This window comes from Phyllobates terribilis, unplaced genomic scaffold (assembly GCF_046119375.1).
Source record: "Phyllobates terribilis strain yellow unplaced genomic scaffold, ASM4611937v1 Scaffold_4__5_contigs__length_816908805, whole genome shotgun sequence".
Taxonomy (NCBI): domain Eukaryota; kingdom Metazoa; phylum Chordata; class Amphibia; order Anura; family Dendrobatidae; genus Phyllobates; species Phyllobates terribilis.
Genome location: NW_027362764.1, coordinates 692,425,638 through 692,444,724, shown reverse-complemented (window position 1 = coordinate 692,444,724; position 19,087 = coordinate 692,425,638). Strand labels below are relative to the sequence as shown.

Here is a 19,087-nt window from a genome sequence, read left to right as displayed (position 1 = left end):
CTGGTATTCCCAGGCGGTCTCCCATCCAAGTACTAACCAGGCCTGACCCTGCTTAGTGACGCGCCCCTGGGCCTGTGTCGCGCTGCATTGCGCACGCGGGAGCTTACCCAGAGCCGGATCTGTTGAGGGTTGTAGTCTCGTGGCGGTGACCCGGTCCGTGCCCAGGGAGTCAAACTGAGCGGCGATGTATCAGCGGTAGATGTTGGACGACTACGCCACCCGTTGAGTACAGCTAAGAAGCTGCTGCTGCAGGGCAGACCGCTGAGGCCGGTGGTAGGATTGTGCAGCGTGATAGTATAACCCCCAACGGGAGGGGTATAGCCTCAGGGCAGCCGACGTGGATGATGGGGGTAGCAGGAACCACTCGGAGACGGTACGGTGTAGTTCAGGGTCTTTACTGGTGACAAAGATAGACCCTCCCGGAGTACTGGCTAGCGATTGGGGCCTGGTCAGTCCTTGAGCAGATGGGATCTCCCCTGGCCAGGCGGAGTTGTAGGCCTCCCAAACTAACTGTACTCTTCTGGCTACCTTGCTAGAGGTTGGTATAAGTAGCCCACGTCCCTCAGTGTACCGTGTGGTGCTCACCCGTATGGCCGGTGACTCGGGGCCTTCTAGTAGCTTCCGCTCCACGACGGCGGTGCTGGTCCCATGCGTGTGACCGTGCCTTCGGGTTTCTTGGCCAGAGGACCTGGAATCCCCTGCCTGACGGATTCTGCTGCTGGGTAGGAGTTAGTCCCCACAGCCTCGGACTCCGGGTCCGGTAAGAAATCTTCTCAGTCAGGGCGAGCTCTGCAGCTGCCAGCCCCTGACTCCTTGTAACACTGCTCCCACAGAGCTCCTGATGTTCTGTTCCTATATTTGCTTCTTTTCTCTGTCTCTACTTCTTCTCTACTCACTAACCCTGCCTCAGCCCCAGTTTTATATAGGGGAAGTTCTTCCCCTCCCAGGACTGTGCAGGAGGTGTGGCATGCATAGGATTCCTGACCAAGAGACCTCCCACCTGCTCTCAGACGTAATATCTCTATCACTGTGGCAACCAGACCCCTGGGGTGTCACATTCCCCCCTAGTGAAATTTAGTACTCCGGGACTAAACATATTTTAGAAAAACATAACAAGATATAACAATAACAATACAATAAAGAAACACATAAAGGTGGTCACGGCATGTCCGTAACCGGGTGCAGTCTTTGAAGAAAGCAAGGTGTCCATTTCACCAAAACAGGGAGACGTAACCAGGTAGGGGTCTGTCCTGCCCCGAGTCCTTAACAGTCTTTAGTCCGTCCTGGGTTACGCTCCAACTATGTACACAGGATTCCCGGTAAATCCACCAAGGACTCCTAAAAATAACTAGAAACACATAATTATTTACAAGTAACAGACAGGTGACCACAAATAAAACAATTTAAACACTTCAAATCCTCCAACGTGCGGGTAACTGGCCTCTAGTGGCCCTAGTGGACCTACGGAGCTGACTGTCTGGCCCTGAACTACAGGGTGTAGGAGCTGTCAAGGGTAAACTGGGCAGCTGTTTACGGGCTCTTTGGCTCACTAGGGATATGGCAGGCTCACTGCAAGCAGAGGGTTGATCCTCCTGATCTGCTGGTGTGGGGTCTTCTGCCTCCTGGACCGGCTGTTCTTCCAGCTCTACCTGTTGCTCCGTAGGTGCTTGGGATGCTGGTTGGAGGAAGGTGAGTACGGGTACCACAACTGCACCATTGACTTGAGTCCAAGACCGAGGGAAGTCTCCGAGCACAGTACTAACCATATCTTCCCTTTCCTCTACGGGTCGATGGTCTTCTTGTTCCTCTTCAGGGTTCCGTAGCTGTTCAGGACACTTCTTCAGGTGATCACGGGATACAATGGCTGTGGTCTCCCCTCCGTCTTTACTGATGGTACAGACCTTCGGGTTCTCGTGGCTTGAGGGCAGTACGGTGTACGGGTCCTTCTCCCACTGGTCGTCCAACTTGTGGAGCCGTCTTTTCCTCTTCAAGACCTGCTCTCCGGGCACCAGGGGAACAGCGAGAGCATACTGGTTGTAAGTTTTCTCTTGTCTCTCCCTAGCCTGACAGAGACTTCGCTCCACGCTCTCCTGTACTTTCCGGTACTGCTGCTGCCTCTCTGTGTCCCAGTCTGCTTCTGGTGAAGTGTCCTCGGGTGTCAGGACTCCCATTTCCAGGTCAACAGGTAACTTACTAGGTCTCGCCCTCATTAGGTAAGCCGGGGTACAGTTGGTGGAACCTACCGGGATGTGGTTGTATAGGTCCACCAGATCGGGCAGCTTCTCAGGCCACAGACTGCGTTCTTCCAGGGGCAACGTTTTCAGAAGATCCATTACCACCTGGTTCATTTTCTCACAAAGTCCATTAGTTTGCGGATGATAGGGTGTCTTCCTTATCTTCCGGCAGCCATACAGATTGCAGAATTCCTGGAAGACCTCCGCTTCAAAGCCAGGTCCCTGGTCCGTCAGCACTTGGTCCGGGTACCCGTGTGGACGGCAGAAGTGCTGCTCTAGCTGCTGTTTGAGCCGTTAAGTCCTTGACGGGGACGACAACCAAGAACCGGGAGTAATGATCCACGATGGTTAACGCGTAGACGTAGCCACTTCTGCTTGGGGTCAGTTTTACATGATCCAAGGCTACCAGTTCCAACGGCTGCCGGGTGACGATGGACTGCAGGGGAGTCTTCTGGCTGGCACGGTCCTTCCTTCTTAGGTTGCACGGGCCACAGTCTCTGCACCACCTCTCGATAGTTCCCCTCATGCCTACCCAGTGGAACCGCCCGCGCAGCAGGAACTCCAACTTCTTCCATCCGAAGTGTCCAGCCCCGTCGTGGTATGCCTCCATCACCATGGCTGCGTCTCTTCGTGGCACCACTACTTGCCAGATTAGTTCATGCGTCCGGGAGTTAACCATTCTGCGGCACAACTTCCCCTTGTAAAGGAACAGTCGACTCTTCTCAGCCCACAGTTGTTTGGCTTCCTCCGGAGCGTCTGGGTCAAGGCGAGCCTCTGGCCGAGTTAGCATCTCCTTCACCAGTCGGACTGCAGGGTCACTGTCTTGCGTTTCCTCCCAGTTGTAGTGAGGCAAGGGGTTAAACGTAGCGGCTTGCTTACTCCTTACCCGATGGGAATACTGGATAGTCCCATGACGGTGGAACGCGGGGAGTTCGACTTCTTCCAGTCCCTCTGGATCTTCTCCTACGTCCGGTAGGTTTGGCATCCTGGACAGGGCGTCCGCGTTGGTATTGGAGCGTCCTGCCCGGTATTTGATTGTGAACTCGTAGTTGGACAGACGGGCCATCCATCTCTGCTCTAGGGCACCGAGTCTTGCCGTGTCCAGGTGTGTCAACGGGTTGTTATCCGTGTACACGACGAACCGGGAAGAAGCGAGGTAGTGCTTAAAGCGTTCGGTGACTGCCCACACCACTGCCAGGAACTCTAGCTTAAATGAGCTGTAATTCTCAGGGTTTCTTTCGGTGGGTCGCAGTTTTCGGCTGGCGTAAGCGATTACTCGCTCTTTCCCCTGCTGGATCTGGGACAGCACGGCTCCTAGCCCGATGTTACTTGCGTCGGTGTAGAGGATAAAGGGCTGGCTGTAATCCGGGTACGCCAGGATTTCATCCCCCGTGAGGGCCATCTTCAGCTGGCGGAAGGACTCTTCTTCCAACTTCTCCCATCTGAAGGGCGGCTTCTGGTTCTTGGCCTTCCGGGACTGGCCTGTCAGGAGGTCCTGCATAGGAGCTGCCTTTTTGGTGAAACCGGGGATGAACCTGCGGTAATAGCCTACCAACCCGAGGAACTGCCGCACTTCCTTTACACTGGAGGGACTTGGCCATTCCTTAATTGCGGTGATCTTATCAGGGTCGGGAGCCACTCCGTCAGCGCTCACCACGTGTCCCAGGTACTGCACCTTTGGTTTCAGGAGGTGACACTTGGAGGGTTTCACCTTTAGGCCGTAGCTTGCCAGAGCTTCGAACACTTCCGCCAGGTGTTTCAGGTGGTCCTCATAAGTCTTAGAATATACGATGACATCGTCCAGGTACAACAGGACCGTCTCGAAGTTTCTGTGGCCCAGACAGCACTCCATTAATCGTTGGAAGGTTCCCGGTGCGTTGCAGAGTCCGAACGGCATACAGGTAAACTCGCTAAGTCCCATCGGGGTGGTGAATGCGGTCTTCTCCCGGTCCGCCTCTGCTACAGGAACCTGCCAGTACCCACTAGTGAGATCCAAGGTAGAGAAGAAGTTAGCAGATCTTAAAGCAGCCAAAGACTCCTCTATCCTTGGTAAGGGGTACGCATCCTTGTGTGTGATACGGTTGATTTTCCGGTAATCTACACACATCCTCATGGTGTTGTCTTTCTTTTTGACTAAGACTAGTGGAGCTGCCCAGGGGCTACAGCTATCCCTGATCACCCCAGCCTCCTTCATGTCTCTAAGCATCCCCTTGGCGTGTTGGTAGTGTGCAGGGGGTACGGGTCGATACCTCTCTTTTATGGGAGCATGGTCTCCCGTGGGGATGTGGTGTTCTACCCCCTTGACTCGCCCGAAGTCTAACGGGTGTTTACTAAACACTCTCTCGTACTCTTGAACCACCCGATAGACTCCCTGTTTCTGGTGTGAGGGAGTGGAGTCAGTACCCAAATGTAGTTGCTGACACCAGTCCTCCATTGTTTTCTTAGAGCCGTTACCTTCCTCCGGGTGAGATGGAGGCAAGGGTTCCACAGATTGTATAGCATTTTGGTTAATGGTATATAATTTGGCTAGCGTGGCATACCGGGGCAGGTACACTTCCCTCTTCCCGATATTGATTATGTGAACGGGCACCCTCCCATGGCGTACATTAACCACCCCCCGTGCTGTCAAGATGGTGGGCCTACTGTCTGAGTAAACTGGTTCTACCATTGCCTGGTAATCTCTACCTCTCAGACCAATAGCTGCCCGGCACCAAATCATCATTTCACTTTTTGGGGGCATGGCAATAGGGAAAGGGTCACACATTCTCACGCTACCAATCTCACCGCCGGAGAGTTCCACCTGTTGCCGTCGCATCAGTGCCCGGATCTCTTTTTGGAGCACTCGCTGCTCGCCGGAGCTGGCGTTCTTGGCAACCTGCTGTAAAAGGAAAATCACCTCTGCAAGACAATTTTCAATTACATTAGTTCCTAGAGTTATCTTTGGGTGACTCTCGTGTTTGTCAATGTCTACAATGATCAGTCCCTGTGCTGCCAGTTCGACTCTACCGATTTTAATGGTCACCTCTTTAAATCCAATCTGTGGCACGGGCTGACCATTGCTGGCGATGATACTCAAGTCGTCGTCAGGGTAGCGGGTGATATCCGAGTCATTCCAGTACTGCTTGAAGAGCACGTACGGGATGGTGGTGACCTGTGACCCGGTGTCCAGTAGGGCACTCATAGGAATGCCATCCAGTACCACGGGTAAGACTGGACTTCCTCCCACATATTTGTCGCGCCAGTTCGATGGGCCTGGTGATCTTTTTCCTGGGGGTTGGCCCTCTACCCCAGGTTGTGCCAGTTTAAAGGACAGTACCTTGCCATATGTCCGGGTTGATTGCAGCGGCGGCAGATGGGTCGTCCGTCCTCGTTGTATCGGTCGCTGGGTCTTCCTCTGGCCGGTGGGGTCCTCCTTGGTCGACGCCACGGGATGTCCTCCGGTCCGGATGCCAGCTGGATCTTCCCTGGAGTGGAAACCTGTAAAGACTGCACAGTTCGGGTTAGCGCAGCAACGCTTTTAGCTAGCTCTTGGACCTGATGGTGCAGGTCTGGAGCCGGGTCATTGTTCAAAGCCTGCGCATCAGCTCCCACAGGCCCTGCCGACAAGGGTGCCGCCTCCTGGTGGTAAGTGGTAGTGGGGCGTCTGTGGGTCACAACGCCACCTGGTGCCGGTTCTCGGAGCACCCGGATGGCTCTGTCCTTGAACTGTGCAAATCCCAGATGAGGGTCCTGTAAGGCCATTGCCCGCAACTGGGTTCGGTGGGCATTACAATATAAACCCTCTATAAATTGTTCAGTCAACAGCCTGTCCTCGTCTCCCACGCCGTCAGGGTCGGTCTGCTTAATGGCTCTCAGGGCCTCTTGTAGGTTCAGGGCATAGTCCCTTATACTCTCGTGTGTTCGCTGCTTGCACCCGTAGAATCTAAGCTTGATCTCGGCTGAGGTGCGGGTATCAAAGGTGTCCCTCAGCCGGGTAAGTATCCCTGCGACAGTCCTCCCCCCAGGTGGCCAGGACTTTACCTCCCTTCGGGCTGCCCCAGTTAACTGGGCCTCCAGGATGCTCACTTTTTGCTCTTCTGTGAGGGGGTACACCTGGAAGAGGCTATCCAGCTTTTCTCTAAAGTCATGCAGGGTATGTGACTCCCCTGAGTACTGGGGTAGCCAGGCCGCTCCCGGGATATAGGGCATGGTGAAAGGCATGACTGCAGCAGCGGTGGCGCTGGCGGGGGTTGAGGCAGTGAAGCTCTCCTCCGTATCCGACATCCTCCTCCCCCCTAGTGGACCGTGGCCTACCTTGCGATGATCCTCTTCCGTAGGCCGCGGCTCCGCAGTAGATCGTCAGGGTTGAGGACCTTCCGTCGCGCTCCTGTGACGTCGGCGTCTGCTGGGCTCCTTCCAGGACCTTACGCGACGTCCGGACGTGAGGCGGGGCTTCAGTTCTCGCGCGCTTTCGGAGTCCACGCCCCTCTTCTTCCCGCGCGACGTCTTCAAGATGGCGTCCAACGGCGGGAAAACTCCACGGAAGGCGGGAAGAAGGCTGAAAATGGCGCCGGATGGCGGGAATCTTCACCGATGGCGGGAAGAAGGCTGAAGATGGCGCCGGATGGCGGGAATCTTCACCACAGGTAAGTTTGAACAGTCTTTTTCAGGCACGCAGTACCCGGTGGTTGCGGGCACGATATCCTGCCGACTACGCCAAAAGTTGACGCGCCCCTGGGCCTGTGTCGCGCTGCGTTGCACACGCGGGAGCTTACCCGGAGCCGGATCTGTTGAGGGTTGTAGTCTCGTGGCGGTGACCCGGTCCGTGCCCAGGGAGTCAAACTGAGCGGCGATGTATCAGCGGTAGATGTTGGACGACTACGCCACCCGTTGAGTACAGCTAAGAAGCTGCTGCTGCAGGGCAGACCGCTGAGGCCGGTGGTAGGATTGTGCAGCGTGATAGTATAACCCCCAACGGGAGGGGTATGGCCTCAGGGCAGCCGACGTGGATGATGGGGGTAGCAGGAACCACTCGGAGACGGTACGGTGTAGTTCAGGGTCTTTACTGGTGACAAAGATAGACCCTCCCGGAGTACTGGCTAGCGATTGGGGCCTGGTCAGTCCTTGAGCAGATGGGATCTCCCCTGGCCAGGCGGAGTTGTAGGCCTCCCAAACTAACTGTACTCTTCTGGCTACCTTGCTAGAGGCTGGTATAAGTAGCCCACGTCCCTCAGTGTACCGTGTGGTGCTCACCCGTATGGCCGGTGACTCGGGGCCTTCTAGTAGCTTCCGCTCCACGACGGCGGTGCTGGTCCCATGCGTGTGACCGTGCCTTCGGGTTTCTTGGCCAGAGGACCTGGAATCCCCTGCCTGACGGATTCTGCTGCTGGGTAGGAGTTAGTCCCCACAGCCTCGGACTCCGGGTCCGATAAGAAATCTTCTCAGTCAGGGCGAGCTCTGCAGCTGCCAGCCCCTGACTCCTTGTAACACTGCTCCCACAGAGCTCCTGATGTTCTGTTCCTATATTTGCTTCTTTTCTCTGTCTCTACTTCTTCTCTACTCACTAACCCTGCCTCAGCCCCAGTTTTATATAGGGGAAGTTCTTCCCCTCCCAGGACTGTGCAGGAGGTGTGGCATGCATAGGATTCCTGACCAAGAGACCTCCCACCTGCTCTCAGACGTAATATCTCTATCACTGTGGCAACCAGACCCCTGGGGTGTCACACTTAGCTTCCGAGATCAGACGAGATCGGACGTGTTCAGGGTGGTGTGGCAGTAGGCAGAGACAGGCCTCTCACTTGCTGCTTTTCTACTTTGACGTCCGGTTGCCGTCTGCCCTTTCCAGTGCTTAGTAAGACAAGGTGCTTTTGTGCTTTCCTTTCTCTTCACTTTTTTGCTGGCTCCTTAAAAAGGTCTTGTAGACAGAACGCCCCGCTCACAGCCGCTGAGCTCACTGATCGGCTGCCGCGCTGTCGACGGAACGTCAGCGTCGCGGCCAATGCCACAGGCCGGGAGCAGCGGCGAGACTCACCGGTAGACCTGGGTAGGGTGAGTAGAGCGCGGTTAGTTGCTTTCTAATAGCCTGCAGCCGGGGATTAACTTTTAATGAAAGGGAGCAACCCTTTTGACTGTCTGCAGCGCGCCGTACCTAGGAAGCGCACACTCACACACAGCGAGCATGCACAAGTTGCTCGCACGAGACCACATTCCCTATTTGCACCTGCAGCTTTTCCGCCACCATGCGTCAGACTCTCCTGCCTGTCTTATTATTATTTCAGGGCCTTAACAGGAACCACCCCCTCAAATACCTCCCGCTCCTTCCTAGCACTGAGGTTAGCTCCTGGGCAGCTGTCTGATTGGGTTAGTTACACAAGCTTCTTTGAAGAAGAAGACGTTACTTCTGCTGGCCCTCGTTAGGCGGTCGCCCTCTAAAACCATCCCCTGGGCAGCTGCTGAAAGCCTGGCCCCTTCACAGCGCGAGATGCTTTTAACGCCATCGTTTGCATACGGCCGGCTGCGGGGTCAATAAGCACTCCTAGCCGTGGCAAGGACCTCGGTGTGAGGCCTGGTAGAGGTGGCGGGGTTGCGTCCTTATCTTAGAGGTCTTGGGGGCTTGGGAGGCTTGGGACTTCCAGCCTCTACTTTACGTAAGGTCGGTGTCCAGCAAGGCGCCACTCCATGCTAGCCGAGCTGGGCAAGATGGCAAAACGTCATCAAAATTGTCTACAATACCTGGTGTTCTCAGGAGGTGTCCCAACCAAGTATTTCCGAACCCATCTCTGCTTTGCTTCCGAGATCGGACGTATCCAAGGTGGTATGGCCAGTAGACGCTGCTTGGCCCATCGCCCGGCCAGCCTTCCTCAGGCTCGCGTGGGGACGAGAACTCTGGCCGTTCTGGGGCGGTCTCCGAAGGACCAATGCATAGGCTGTGCCGTCACCTATAGGTGTTGTTTGTTGAGCAATGAAACACCTGCCGCATCAGATGTGTTTAAAAATGGCTCGGCGCAGGGTCTCCTGCAGGCTAAACCGTTCATCGCGGGGATGTGACAGAAAGAGCAAGCTGGACCCGCAACTAGGGGTGGAGCGAAACGCCCAGGAGTGAATGAAGGAAGAGGGTGAGATGGTTGCGAGTGAATTTGAGCTGCTCTTCGGGGGGGTCGTGTGGCCTGCAAAGGTGTTTTGCTTGGGTTGTGCTGTAAACTGGCCTCCAGGTTACCGGTGGTTGCCTCCAGGTCAGCGGTGGTTGCCTCCAGTCAGCCGGGAGTCGCTGGTCCTGGTGAAAAGAAGCCTAGTATTAAAAGTAAATAAGCAACAATGCTGGAGGTCCACGGTGATGAGAAGGATGCTGGTATTTTGCAAGGATTAAATAGCGCAAGAGAGAAAGCAAATGAAAAGAAGAAAGGAGCATGTGTGCGCTTGTGAAAAAAGGAATGGAAAAAAGGCATAGAGGAGAGTGACCCCTGCTTGTGGAAGTAAGACAAAGCAAAAGCCTACAGCACCTGGTATTCCCAGGCGGTCTCCCATCCAAGTACTAACCAGGCCTGACCCTGCTTAGCTTCCAAGATGAGACGAGATCGGGCGTGTTCAGGGTGGTGTGGCCATAAGCAGAGACTGGTCTCTCACTTGCTGCTTTTCTACTTTGACGTCCGGTTGCCGGCTGCCCTTTCCAGTGCTTAGTGAGACAAGGTGCTTTTGTGCTTTCCTTTCTCTTCACTTTTTTGCTGGCTCCTTAAAAAGGTCTTGTAGACAGAACGCCCCGCTCAGAGCCGCTGAGCTCACTGATCGGCTGCCGCGCTGTCGACGGAACGTCAGCGTCGCGGCCAATGCCACAGGCCGGGAGCAGCGGCGAGACTCACCGGTAGACCTGGGTAGGGTGAGTAGAGCGCGGTTAGTTGCTTTCTAATAGCCTGCAGCCGGGGATTAACTTTTAATGAAAGGGAGCAACCCTTTTGACTGTCTGCAGCGCGCCGTACCTAGGATGCGCACACTCACACACAGCGAGCATGCACAAGTTGCTCGCACGAGACCACATTCCCTATTTGCACCTGCAGCTTTTCCGCCACCATGCGTCAGACTCTACTGCCTGTCTTATTATTATTTCAGGGCCTTAGCAGGAACCACCCCCTCAATTCCCTCCCGCTCCTTCCTAGCACTGAGGTTAGCTCCTGGGCAGCTGTCTGATTGGGTTAGTTACACAAGCTTCTTTGAAGAAGAAGACGTTACTTCTGCTGGCCCTCGTTAGGCGGTCGCCCTTTAAAACCATCCCCTGGGCAGCTGCTGAAAGCCTGGCCCCTTCACAGCGCGAGATGCTTTTAACGCCATCATTTGCATACGGCCGGCTGCGGGGTCAATAAGCACTCCTAGCCGTGGCAAGGAGCTCGGTGTGAGGCCTGGTAGAGGCGGCAGGGTTGCGTCCTTATCTTAGAGGTCTTGGGGGGCTTGGGAGGCTTGGGACTTCCAGCCTCTACTTTACGTAAGGTCGGTGTCCAGCAAGGCGCCACTCCATGCTAGCCGAGCTGGGCTAGATGGCAAAACGTCATCAAAATTGTCTACAATACCTGGTGTTCTCAGGAGGTGTCCCAACCAAGTATTTCCGAACCCATCTCTGCTTTGCTTCCGAGATCAGACGTATCCAAGGTGGTATGGTCAGTAGACGCTGCTTGGCCCATCGCCCGGCCAGCCTTCCTCAGGCTCGCGTGGGGACGAGAACTCTGGCCGTTCTGGGGCGGTCTCCGAAGGACCGATGCATAGGCTGTGCCGTCCCTATAGGTGTTGTTTGTTGAGCAATGAAACACCTGCCGCATCAGATGTGTTTAAAAATGGCTCGGCGCAGGGTCTCCTGCAGGCTAAACCGTTCATCGCGGGGATGTGACAGAAAGAGCAAGCTGGACCCGCAACTAGGGGTGGAGCGAAACGCCCAGGAGTGAATGAAGGAAGAGGGTGAGATGGTTGCGAGTGAATTTGAGCTGCTCTTCGGGGGGGTCGTGTGGCCTGCAAAGGTGTTTTGCTTGGGTTGTGCTGTAAACTGGCCTCCAGGTTACCAGTGGTTGCCTCCAGGTCAGCGGTGGTTGCCTCCAGTCATGCGGGAGTCGCTGGTCCTGGTGAAAACAAGCCTAGTATTAAAAGTAAATAAGCAACAATGCTGGAGGTCCACGGTGATGAGAAGGATGCTGGTATTTTGCAAGGATTAAATAGCGCAAGAGAGAAAGCAAATGAAAAGAAGAAAGGAGCATGTGTGCGCTTGTGAAAAAAGGAATGGAAAAAAGGCATAGAGGAGAGTGATCCCTGCTGGTGGAAGTAAGAAAAAGCAAAAGCCTACAGCACCTGGTATTCCCAGGCAGTCTCCCATCCAAGTACTAACCAGGCCCAACCCTGCTTAGATTCCAAGATCAGACGAGATCGGGTGTGTTCAGGGTGGTGTGGCTGTAGGCAGAGACAGGTCTCTCACTTGCTGCTTTTCCACTTTGACGTCCGGTTGCCGGCTGCCCTTTCCAGTGCTTAGTGAGACAAGGTGCTTTTGTGCTTTCCTTTCTCTTCACTTTTTTCCTGGCTCCATAAAAAGGTCTTGTAGACAGAACGCCCCGCTCAGAGCCGCTGAGCTCACTGATCGGCTGCCGCGCTGTCGACGGAACGTCAGCGTCGCGGCCAATGCCACAGGCCGGGAGCAGCGGCGAGACTCACCGGTAGACCTGGGTAGGGTGAGTAGAGCGCGGTTAGTTGCTTTCTAATAGCCTGCAGCCGGGGATTAACTTTTAATGAAAGGGAGCAACCCTTTTGACTGTCTGCAGCGCGCCGTACCTAGGAAGCGCACACTCACACACAGCGAGCATGCACAAGTTGCTCGCACGAGACCACATTCCCTATTTGCACCTGCAGCTTTTCCGCCACCATGCGTCAGACTCTCCTGCCTGTCTTATTATTATTTCAGGGCCTTAGCAGGAACCACCCCCTCAATTCCCTCCCGCTCCTTCCTAGCACTGAGGTTAGCTCCTGGGCAGCTGTCTGATTGGGTTAGTTACACAAGCTTCTTTGAAGAAGAAGACGTTACTTCTGCTGGCCCTCGTTAGGCGGTCGCCCTCTAAAACCATCCACTGGGCAGCTGCTGAAAGCCTGGCCCCTTCACAGCGCGAGATGCTTTTAACGCCATCATTTGCATACGGCCGGCTGCGGGGTCAATAAGCACTCCTAGCCGTGGCAAGGAGCTCGGTGTGAGGCCTGGTAGAGGCGGCGGGGTTGCGTTCTTATCTTAGAGGTCTTGGGGGGCTTGGGAGGCTTGGGACTTCCAACCTCTACTTTACGTAAGGTCGGTGTCCAGCAAGGCGCCACTCAATGCTAGCCGAGCTGGGCAAGATGGCAAAACGTCATCAAAATTGTCTACAATACCTGGTGTTCTCAGGAGGTGTCCCAACCAAGTATTTCCGAACCCATCTCTGCTTTGCTTCCGAGATCGGACGTATCCAAGGTGGTATGGCCAGTAGACGCTGCTTGGCCCATCGCCCGGCCAGCCTTCCTCAGGCTCGCGTGGGGACGAGAACTCTGGCCGTTCTGGGGCGGTCTCCGAAGGACCGATGCATAGGCTGTGCCGTCCCTATAGGTGTTGTTTGATGAGCAATGAAACACCTGCCACATCAGATGTGTTTAAAAATGGCTCGGCGCAGGGTCTCCTGCAGGCTAAACCGTTCATCGCTGGGATGTGACAGAAAGAGCAAGCTGGACCCGCAACTTGGGGTGGAGCGAAACACCCAGGAGTGAATGAAGGAAGAGGGTGAGATGGTTGCGAGTGAATTTGAGCTGCTCTTCGGGGGGGTCGTGTGGCCTGCAAAGGTGTTTTGCTTGGGTTGTGCTGTAAACTGGCCTCCAGGTCAGCGGTGGTTGCCTCCAGTCATGCGGGAGTCGCTGGTCCTGGTGAAAAGAAGCCTAGTATTAAAAGTAACTAAGCAACAATGCTGGAGGCCCACGGTGATGAGAAGGATGCTGGTATTTTGCAAGGATTAAATAGCGCAAGAGAGAAAGCAAATGAAAAGAAGAAAGGAGCATGTGTGCGCTTGTGAAAAAAGGAATGGAAAAAAGGCATAGAGGAGAGTGACCCTTGCTGGTGGAAGTAAGAAAAAGCAAAAGCCTACAGCACCTGGTATTCCCAGGCGGTCTCCCATCCAAGTACTAACCAGGCCCAACACTGCTTAGCTTCCAAGATCAGACAAGATCGGGCATGGTCAGGGTGGTGTGGCCGTAGGCAGAGACAGGCCTCTCACTTGCTGCTTTTCCACTTTGACGTCCGGTTGCCGGCTGCCCTTTCCAGTGCTTAGTAAGACAAGGTGCTTTTGTGCTTTCTTTTCTCTTCACTTTTTTGCTGGCTCCTTAAAAAGGTCTTGTAGACAGAACGCCCCGCTCAGAGCCGCTGAGCTCACTGATCGGCTGCCGCGCTGTCGACGGAACGTCAGCGTCGCGGCCAATGCCACAGGCCGGGAGCAGCGGTGAGACTCACCGGTAGACCTGGGTAGGGTGAGTAGAGCGCGGTTAGTTGCTTTCTAATAGCCTGCAGCCGGGGATTAACTTTTAATGAAAGGGAGCAACCCTTTTGACTGTCTGCAGCGCGCCGTACCTAGGAAGCGCACACTCACACACAGCGAGCATGCACAAGTTGCTCGCACGAGACCACATTCCCTATTTGCACCTGCAGCTTTTCCGCCACCATGCGTCAGACTCTCCTGCCTTTCTTATTATTATTTCAGGGCCTTAGCAGGAACCACCCCCTCAATTCCCTCCCGCTCCTTCCTAGCACTGAGGTTAGCTCCTGGGCAGCTGTCTGATTGGGTTAGTTACACAAGCTTCTTTGAAGAAGAAGACGTTACTTCTGCTGGCCCTCGTTAGGCGGTCGCCCTCTAAAACCATCCCCTGGGCAGCTGCTGAAAGCCTGGCCCCTTCACAGCGCGAGATGCTTTTAACGCCATCATTTGCATACGGCCGGCTGCGGGGTCAATAAGCACTCCTAGCCGTGGCAAGGAGCTCGGTGTGAGGCCTGGTAGAGGCGGCGGGGTTGCGTCCTTATCTTAGAGGTCTTGGGGGGCTTGGGAGGCTTGGGACTTCCAGCCTCTACTTTACGTAAGGTCGGTGTCCAGCAAGGCGCCACTCCATGCTAGCCGAGCTGGGCAAGATGGCAAAATGTCATCAAAATTGTCTACAATACCTGGTGTTCTCAGGAGGTGTCCCAACCAAGTATTTCCGAACCCATCTCTGCTTTGCTTCCGAGATCGGACGTATCCAAGGTGGTATGGTCAGTAGACGCTGCTTGGCCCATCGCCCGGCCATCCTTCCTCAGGCTCACGTGGGGACGAGAACTCTGGCCGTTCTGGGGCGGTCTCCGAAGGACCGATGCATAGGCTGTGCCGTCCCTATAGGTGTTGTTTGTTGAGCAATGAAACACCTGCCGCATCAGATGTGTTTAAAAATGGCTCGGCGCAGGGTCTCCTGCAGGCTAAACCGTTCATCGCGGGGATGTGACAGAAAGAGCAAGCTGGACCGACAACTTGGGGTGGAGCGAAACGCCCAGGAGTGAATGAAGGAAGAGGGTGAGATGGTTGCGAGTGAATTTGAGCTGCTCTTCGGGGGGGTCGTGTGGCCTGCAAAGGTGTTTTGCTTGGGTTGTGCTGTAAACTGGCCTCCAGGTCAGCGGTGGTTGCCTCCAGTCATGCGGGAGTCGCTGGTCCTGGTGAAAAGAAGCCTAGTATTAAAAGTAACTAAGCAACAATGCTGGAGGCCCACGGTGATGAGAAGGATGCTGGTATTTTGCAAGGATTAAATAGCGCAAGAGAGAAAGCAAATGAAAAGAAGAAAGGAGCATGTGTGCGCTTGTGAAAAAAGGAATGGAAAAAAGGCATAGAGGAGAGTGACCCTTGCTGGTGGAAGTAAGAAAAAGCAAAAGCCTACAGCACCTGGTATTCCCAGGCGGTCTCCCATCCAAGTACTAACCAGGCCCAACACTGCTTAGCTTCCAAGATCAGACAAGATCGGGCATGGTCAGGGTGGTGTGGCCGTAGGCAGAGACAGGCCTCTCACTTGCTGCTTTTCCACTTTGACGTCCGGTTGCCGGCTGCCCTTTCCAGTGCTTAGTAAGACAAGGTGCTTTTGTGCTTTCCTTTCTCTTCACTTTTTTGCTGGCTCCTTAAAAAGGTCTTGTAGACAGAACGCCCCGCTCAGAGCCGCTGAGCTCACTGATCGGCTGCCGCGCTGTCGACGGAACGTCAGCGTCGCGGCCAATGCCACAGGCCGGGAGCAGCGGCGAGACTCACCGGTAGACCTGGGTAGGGTGAGTAGAGCGCGGTTAGTTGCTTTCTAATAGCCTGCAGCCGGGGATTAACTTTTAATGAAAGGGAGCAACCCTTTTGACTGTCTGCAGCGCGCCGTACCTAGGAAGCGCACACTCACACACAGTGAGCATGCACAAGTTGCTCGCACGAGACCACATTCCCTATTTGCACCTGCAGCTTTTCCGCCACCATGCGTCAGACTCTCCTGCCTGTCTTATTATTATTTCAGGGCCTTAGCAGGAACCACCCCCTCAATTCCCTCCCGCTCCTTCCTAGCACTGAGGTTAGCTCCTGGGCAGCTGTCTGATTGGGTTAGTTACACAAACTTCTTTGAAGAAGAAGACGCTACTTTTGCTGGCCCTCGTTAGGCGGTCGCACTCTAAAACCATCCCCTGGGCAACTGCTGAAAGCCTGGCCCCTTCACAGCGCGAGATGCTTTTAACGCCATCATTTGCATACGGCCGGCTGCGGGGTCAATAAGCACTCCTAGCCGTGGCAAGGAGCTCGGTGTGAGGCCTGGTAGAGGCGGCGGGGTTGCGTCCTTATCTTAGAGGTCTTGGGAGGCTTGGGACTTCCAGCCTCTACTTTACGTAAGGTCGGTGTCCAGCAAGGCGCCACTCAATGCTAGCCGAGCTGGGCAAGATGGCAAAACGTCATCAAAATTGTCTACAATACCTGGTGTTCTCAGGAGGTGTCCCAACCAAGTATTTCCGAACCCATCTCTGCTTTGCTTCCGAGATCGGACGTATCAAAGGTGGTATGGCCAGTAGACGCTGCTTGGCCCATCGACCGGCCAGCCTTCCTCAGGCTCGCGTGGGGACGAGAACTCTGGCCGTTCTGGGGCGGTCTCCGAAGGACCGATGCATAGGCTGTGCCGTCCCTATAGGTGTTGTTTGTTGAGCAATGAAACACCTGCCGCATCAGATGTGTTTAAAAATGGCTCGGCGCAGGGTCTCCTGCAGGCTAAACCGTTCATCGCGGGGATGTGACAGAAAGAGCAAGCTGGACCCGCAACTTGGGGTGGAGCGAAACGCCCAGGAGTGAATGAAGGAAGAGGGTGAGATGGTTGCGAGTGAATTTGAGCTGCTCTTCGGGGGGGGGTCGTGTGGCCTGCAAAGGTGTTTTGCTTGGGTTGTGCTGTAAACTGGCCTCCGGGTTACCAGTGGTTGCCTCCAGGTCAGCGGTGGTTTCCTCCAGTCATGCGGGAGTCGCTGGTCCTGGTGAAAAGAAGCCTAGTATTAAAAGTAAATAAGCTACAATGCTGGAGGTCCACGGTGATGAGAAGGATGCTGGTATTTTGCAAGGATTAAATAGCGCAAGAGAGAAAGCAAATGAAAAGAAGAAAGGAGCATGTGTGCGCTTGTGAAAAAAGGAATGGAAAAAAGGCATAGAGGAGAGTAACCCTTGCTGGTGGAAGTAAGAAAAAGCAAAAGCCTACAGCACCTGGTATTCCCAGGCGGTCTCCCATCCAAGTACTAACCAGGCCCAACCCTGCTTAGCTTCCAAGATCAAACGAGATCGGGCGTGTTCAGGGTGGTGTGGCCGTAGGCAGAGACAGGCCTCTCACTTGCTGCTTTTCTACTTTGACGTCCGGTTGCCGGCTGCCCTTTCCAGTGCTTAGTAAGATAAGGTGCTTTTGTGCTTTCCTTTCTCTTCAATTTTTTGCTGGCTCCTTAAAAAGGTCTTGTAGACAGAACGCCCCGCTCACAGCCCCTGAGCTCACTGATCGGCTGCCGCGCTGTCGACGGAACGTCAGCGTCGCGGCCAATGCCACAGGCCGGGAGCAGCGGCGAGACTCACCGGTAGACCTGGGTAGGGTGAGTAGAGCGCGGTTATTTGCTTTCTAATAGCCTGCAGCCGGGGATTAACTTTTAATGAAAGGGAGCAACCCTTTTGACTGTCTGCAGCGCGCCGTACCTAGGAAGCGCACACTCACACACAGCGAGCATGCACAAGTTGCTCGCACGAGACCACATTCCCTATTTGCACCTGCAGCTTTTCCGCCACCATGCGTCAGACTCTCCTGCCTGTCTTATTATTATTTCAGGGCCTTAGCAGGAACCACCCCCTCAATTCCCTCCCGCTCCTTCCTAGCACTGAGGTTAGCTCCTGGGCAGCTGTCTGATTGGGTTAGTTACACAAGCTTCTTTGAAGAAGAAGACGTTACTTCTGCTGGCCCTCGTTAGGCGGTCGCCCTCTAAAACCATCCCCTGGGCAGCTGCTGAAAGCCTGGCCCCTTCACAGCGCGAGATGCTTTTAACGCCATCATTTGCATACGGCCGGCTGCGGGGTCAATAAGCACTCCTAGCCGTGGCAAGGAGCTCGGTGTGAGGCCTGGTAGAGGCGGCGGGGTTGCGTCGTTATCTTAGAGGTCTTGGGGGGCTTGGGACTTCTATCCTCTACTTTACATAAGGTCGGTGTCCAGCAAGGCGCCACTCCATGCTAGCCGAGCTGCGCAAGATGGCAAAACGTCATCAAAATTGTCTACAATACCTGGTGTTCTCAGGAGGTGTCCCAACCAAGTATTTCCGAACCCATCTCTGCTTTGCTTCCGAGATCGGACGTATCCAAGGTGGTATGGCCAGTAGACGCTGCTTGGCCCATCGACCGGCCAGCCTTCCTCAGGCTCGCGTGGGGACGAGAACTCTGGCCGTTCTGGGGCGGTCTCCGAAGGACCGATGCATAGGCTGTGCCGTCCCTATAGGTGTTGTTTGTTGAGCAACGAAACACCTGCCGCATCAGATCTGTTTAAAAATGGCTCGGCGCAGGGTCTCCTGCAGGCTAAACCGTTCATCGCGGGGATGTGACAGAAAGAGCAAGCTGGACCCACAACTTGGGGTGGAGCGAAACGCCCAGGAGTGAATGAAGGAAGAGGGTGAGATGGTTGCGAGTGAATTTGAGCTGCTCTTCGGGGGGGGGTAGTGTGGCCTGCAAAGGTGTTTTGCTTGGGTTGTGCTGTAAACTGGCCTCCAGGTCAGCGGTGGTTTCCTCCAGTCATGCGGGAGTCGCTGGTCCTGGTGAAAAGAAGCCTAGTATTAAAAGTAAATAAGCAACAATGCTGGAGGTCCACGGTGATGAGAAGGATGCTGGTATTTTGCAAGGATTAAATAGCGCAAGAGAGAAAGCAAATGAAAAGAAGAAAGGAGCATGTGTGCGCTTGTGAAAAAAGGAATGGAAAAAAGGCATAGAGGAGAGTGACCCCTGCTGGTGGAAGTAAGAAAAAGCAAAAGCCTACAGCACCTGGTATTCCCAGGCAGTCTCCCATCCAAGTACTAACCAGGCCCAACCCTGCTTAGCTTCCAAGATCAGACAAGATCAGGCGTGTTCAGGGTGGTGTGGCCGTAGGCAGAGACAGGCCTCTCACTTGCTGCTTTTCTACTTTGACGTCCAGTTGCCGGCTGCCCTTTCCAGTGCTTAGTAAGATAAGGTGCTTTTGTGCTTTCCTTTCTCTTCAGTTTTTTGCTGGCTCCTTAAAAAGGTCTTGTAGACAGAACGCCCCGCTCAGAGCCGCTGAGCTCACTGATCGGCTGCCGCGCTGTCGACGGAACGTCAGCGTCGCGGCCAATG

At 54.6% G+C, this 19,087-nt stretch overlaps 5 non-coding genes and 1 pseudogene across 5 annotated transcripts; all 6 read right to left on the bottom strand.

The window, feature by feature from the left end:
• Nucleotides 1–9,700: 9,700 nt before the first annotated feature.
• Nucleotides 9,701–9,819, bottom strand: LOC141267607 (5S ribosomal RNA; annotated as a pseudogene).
• Nucleotides 9,820–11,525: 1,706 nt separating this feature from the next.
• LOC141266342 (5S ribosomal RNA) lies at nucleotides 11,526–11,644 on the bottom strand. Its single transcript, XR_012320382.1, has one exon. It is a non-coding gene; the product is annotated as a 5S ribosomal RNA (ribosomal RNA).
• A 1,685-nt stretch (nucleotides 11,645–13,329) lies between these two features.
• Nucleotides 13,330–13,448, bottom strand: LOC141266975 (5S ribosomal RNA). Its single transcript, XR_012320994.1, has one exon. It is a non-coding gene; the product is annotated as a 5S ribosomal RNA (ribosomal RNA).
• Nucleotides 13,449–15,133: 1,685 nt separating this feature from the next.
• On the bottom strand, nucleotides 15,134–15,252 carry LOC141266974 (5S ribosomal RNA). The gene has a single exon (XR_012320993.1). It is a non-coding gene; the product is annotated as a 5S ribosomal RNA (ribosomal RNA).
• Nucleotides 15,253–16,951: 1,699 nt separating this feature from the next.
• On the bottom strand, nucleotides 16,952–17,070 carry LOC141268229 (5S ribosomal RNA). Its single transcript, XR_012321383.1, has one exon. It is a non-coding gene; the product is annotated as a 5S ribosomal RNA (ribosomal RNA).
• A 1,678-nt stretch (nucleotides 17,071–18,748) lies between these two features.
• Nucleotides 18,749–18,867, bottom strand: LOC141266675 (5S ribosomal RNA). Its single transcript, XR_012320704.1, has one exon. It is a non-coding gene; the product is annotated as a 5S ribosomal RNA (ribosomal RNA).
• Nucleotides 18,868–19,087: the final 220 nt, after the last annotated feature.